Genomic DNA, 5,517 nt, shown 5'->3' with positions numbered 1-5,517 from the left:
CGGGAGGGACCGGAGGACCGAGGTTGCCCCCGCAGAGCACGTGTAGAAGCCCGGTTCCCACACCGCGCGGTCCATGATTTATCAGGCTGCCAAGCGGCAGACCCGCTGTCATCGTCTTTCGCGTGGCCTCTCCCCGACTCTCGGGAGGAAGAACGATCCTCCCCCTCCCCTCTCCACCGCCACCCTATTTTTCGGGCCCTACGCGCCTCTTGGCTCTCGGCTCTTCTTACATCACTTCCCTGGACCGAACGGGAAATCTACTCGGCGCGATCGCCCACTAGGAGGATAAGGACGAGGCTAGACGCGCGCGAGACACTCGCGCTCGGCCCTTTGTTGCCGAACAGCGCGCTCTCGTCGTGCTTGACAAGTCATGCTTGTCGAGGAGCTTTTTCACTTATTTCCTCTTATTGGCTCACTCGTTGTACTGCAAGATCGTACGTGATTTCCTCAATAACTGGTGACTGGACACAAGTTCCTCCCTACCTGTACGACACTTTTATTCGGTACGGGATGTGACCCAAGTATTTTTTTTTTTTTTTTTTTTTTTTGTGCCTATTAAACGGCTCTATCATAATTCCTCTCGTTGCCAGCCTCACAACTAACTCGTCGCTCGTGTCAAGTGGCTGATTATAAGCACTTCGGACTACCTCCTACTCACTAATGCACACGTATTTCTGTCATACATATAAAGTATCGTGAGCAACAAAGTTTCACTACGTAAATGAAACTGAATTTATAATATGAACGTAAAATTGGCAAACCAGTATATAGCGAAAAATCGTAAAAATCAGTTGAATCGTATATTTGAGTTACACTTGAGCAAATTTAACCTATACAATCTCCTAAATATCTTTCACGTAAAAAAATTTTATATTAATTTTATTGCTTAATTAAAAGTATTTTCTATCTACTTTAGGCTTTGTTCTATTATGAAAACACGTGCTATTATCGACTTAACCACGTAACATTAAAATTGCATAACATTCCAGTTGTATTGTTATTTATATAGGAATTGAAAATTTTATGTATTTTTTCGATAATGGATTGAATAATAGACTGAATTAAAAGTTATAATTTTAAGGTTTCAAGTTTCATTAGTCGAACGAAAATTAAAATAACAGACTTACTTTTCTTGTATCTTTATTCAACTTTTGTTTCCTTTATGATCAAAATTTTGATGAATTTCTCTACTGTTTTATTGCATTTACATATCATTAATCAAAATTCTCTACCAACATTCTATTATAAAATATATATTATTATTATATCTAACGTACGTTCTGCGACAACTATATTTACATCATTTCAGAAAAATATTTCTATTTTTTTACCTATCGTTATTCTTACGACTATTCGTCTTATTTACTTTTCTATAATCACGGTGGAAAAATAATGATTATGGACGCAATGTCAAAACGAAAATAATATATATATATATATATATATATTATAACTGTTATTATTATATGTTATTATAATGATTATATATTATTATAAATTAGTATGATATGTATTATAATAATAATACACAAGGTTACGAGTTACTTGCATCATAGATATCATGATGATACTGATATACAACGTGCACCATGTGCATACGTTGCGCGTAAATCTTATTTTGCAATTTTTAATTTTTATATGTAAATTAATCTTTTAGTTGTAAACAATACCATTTACTATCAAATTTAATTGATAGGAAACTTTCGTAATATACGTAAATTAAATATAGTTTATAACATTCCTACAACCCTTTTTTTAAAATACTGTATACTCTACCTCTCTCTCTCTCTCTCTCTCTCTCTCTCTCTCTCTCTCTCTCTACATATATATATATATATATAAATTGTGTATAAATAATTAATGAGATAATAATTTAAATTATGAATTAAAACATTAATATTTGAATACTTCTCTTGCTTTTTTATTAAAAAAGAAAAGAAATTTAAATATGAAATAATTTTTTATATATTTTATAAATAATATATTATATTAATACTTAATATTTTTTAAGTATACGATTCAAAAAAATATTTAATATCTTCTTAAAATTATTTATCTATCTGAAGAATAATAAAATAGATTATTTTCCAAAAACCATAATGATTTTTTTTCTATTAAAAATTTATAATTATTGCTTATTTATATTAATTAATTTAATATTATTAAAATGAATTTTTTATAAAAGTGTACTGATTAACCATATATTTTAAATTATAGAAAATAGTATTCATAAGAAAAAGTTTAATTATTAATTCATATGTATTTACAGAGGAACAATAGAAAAAATAAATAAAATTACTTTTTATTCAACAGATACTTATCATGAAAGTTTGGTTACTTTCTGTAACATTAAATAATATTTATTATTCGGTAATTATAGATAAATCTGCTATGTTAATGATAATAGTTATTATCGAAATATGACATATTCTACTAATGAAGAAAATTATATACATAATAATGATTAGTAATAATACATTTCATAATTTACATTTTTTATTTTGTATAAAATATAAAAGCTTTATGTAATTCCATCAATACGTCTTATTCTATTAAATTTATATCAAATATTATATTTTCTATAATTTTTATTTTTTTTTTTTCTAATAATAAATGTAAAATAAACTAAATACATTCTGTATTATTAATATAAACAAATTTAATTTTTCTTAGTATTTTTAATCTTAATAAACTATCTATTCAAATTGAAATTAAATAATATTATCTATGTATTGAAATTTATTTTGCACAGATATAGCACAGTCCTAAAACAATTATTTTATATTACCATATAATATTTATATTTAAAATTTTTTGCTCTATAAATAATATTTTTTTTAACTTGACAATACATAAAAAATACTTGTGCTTATTATAATATTCAAATAATATTATTCAACAATACGTGAAATATATGTAGTTCTCCAATATGAATATAAAAAAATAATCTCAAGTAATTTTTATTTTATTTTATTTTATTTTTTTTTTTTTATTAAACACTCATATTTTCCTATAAATTTTCAAATATATAAAAAAAGATTTGTATCTTTTAAATAGATATTCCATTAATTTGAAACATAATTATTCTAATGTATTTATTCGAAGTGAGACAAAAATCATTTGTATCTTAAATTCTTTTATTCTCTCTTTTTAAAATACATTATCGCTTAAAACAGTTTCCAGAAGCGATTTAAAATAAAGAAAATGTTCTAATTAGCAAAGAAAGCAAATGTATACTCGTGTATAAAATTATAATTACCCTATAGTGATATAATTAACTTAAGGAATTAAGAATAAAATTGTTTCAATTTTAATTTGTATGAGTGCTGCAATCACCTTCCACGTGTTACTTGCACATTGATTAGACTCGTCAGTAGAATAAGAAGAAGGATACCTGCTAATATGAAGGAGAGACATCAGGCTGACTACAACGCAGTCTAACTACTTAGTCAGGGGCGTTATTCTCGACGAGTACTAGTCACTAGTCTGACCGAGACCGTTTGAATTTCTACGTCAACCGATGGAACATTGAACTTGCTGCGGTTTTCGAATTGTCACGTTCCCTAGGCCGATGCATGTAAAAATCTTTACACGTATAGGTTTATTTCGAGATGTGTTCATTCGAGGGTGGGACGAGAGAAAAGAGATGAGAGGGACAAGAGAGACAAGAGAGACAAGAGAGATAAGAGAGATAAGAGAGATGAGAGAGAGAGAGACAGAGAGAGAGAGAGAGAGAGAGTGAGTGAGTGAGTGAGAGAAGAAGAAGAAGAAGCAGAAGAAGAAGTAGAAGAAAAAAAAGAGAGACCGCGAAAAAGTGTGAACAAATGTAAAGAGAGAGGAGAGAGACATAGATAGAAGAGTAGGCAAGAGAAAAAGAGCGAGATGAAGGAAGAGAAAGTGAGAAAAAGAGATGTTATGTAGAAAGAAAAGGGTGAGAGGAAAGACGAGAGAAAGAGAGAGAGAGAGAGAGAGAGACAGAGAGAGACAGAGAGAGAGAGAGAGAGAGCACGAAAAGGCGCGACGACAGAAATAGCGTCAGTCTGCTTCTAATGTGCACCTCCGCCTCTGAATGACGTACCCGCAAATGCATGAGAACGAGAGTGTGAGAGAAGAGAAGAGAGGAAGAAAGCGGAAAAGAAAGGAAGAAGGGAAGTGAGATAGAGAGAGAGAGAGAGAGAGAGAGAGAAATAATTCTTCGAAATATGCGTAGTGTGCAGAATTTTTGACGGTTGTAGTATGTTTGACGAAAGAAAAAAATAAGAAATTGGTACGCGTATAGTTACTTGTCGTCGAGACGAGAAAATCACTCCTCTCAGCTTCTGACCCTCTCAGTATGTTACTCGTGTTCCCTATTTATCCCTCTCTTTAACTCTCTCCTTCTTCGTTTCCATACCTTCCTTTTTGTGGTTTTTCTCTGAATTAGCTTGGAAAGTAGGAAAATGGAACAAAGAGAATTATGAAGTGATTCACGTTTACATGAAGATGAAATTTTTGTTTTATTTCACGCTTTACTTTATCACGCTCAATTACTATCATTAATGTGTTACTTTGTATTCACACTAACATATTTGCCAATAAATTATACTTTAAGAGGCTCGGGTAATGTGCATTTCTCATGATAGATTGAGTTTTACAGTTTCCATCGAGTTTCAAAGCTTATGAATGAAGAAGTGTTTGGACAAGTATATCGAAGACACGAATAAACTTTAAATTTTCGTCACAGATATAATTTTAAATAAATTTCAGTTGAACTTGTATCAATTCTTTAGAACGATCGATTATATCTTTATCCCATTTTACAGTCAATTCTACCTTGAATTATAAATTTGCACTAATTTATATGCATTAATAGCTATATATACGATAGCCGAGACATAATTTATAACGCCGAATTTTATAATTTATAAGATCTTACTAATTATGTAGTGTGAACAAGATATGAATAAAAAATATTGTAAAGAAGAGACTTGCTTTTTCATTTTAATTATAAATGCAACAAATGAAAATATTATATCATTATAAGATGAAAAACTTCTTATTCCTTTGTCTTATGTATTATTAGTATTATTATACACAATATTATTTAAATATATTGAATTACAAACGGTAATCACTTAATAAAATATTTGTGTATTTCATTCAGGAATAGACTTTTTATTGTTTATCAATTTTTTAACCAAAATATAGTTCTCAATCGTAATTATAAATTTGTTAACTTAAGTTTACTAATTCTATTCTAACTGCTTTTCGGTTGTAATAAAGTTTCATTTCGATGAAATTATAATTTAAATTGCATTACCAATATTTTAACCTCTACTATTTCATAATACCTCAATATTTTATATTTCAATTGTATAGTGTAAAATTCGTTTTGCAATATCATTGTAATAATTTTATTAATCTTTCTCTTGATATATTTATAATATTCATAGCTAATTGAACAGTTATTTCCCAACAGACTGTGTAAATATATTCGATATTCGATTAAATTAAAAACAAAAAAAAAAAAACTTACAA

The sequence above is a fragment of the Ceratosolen solmsi genome, unplaced genomic scaffold (genome assembly GCF_000503995.2).
Source record: "Ceratosolen solmsi marchali unplaced genomic scaffold, CerSol_1.0 scaffold29, whole genome shotgun sequence".
NCBI lineage: Eukaryota > Metazoa > Arthropoda > Insecta > Hymenoptera > Agaonidae > Ceratosolen > Ceratosolen solmsi.
Note: the sequence above shows the minus strand (reverse complement) of the source record.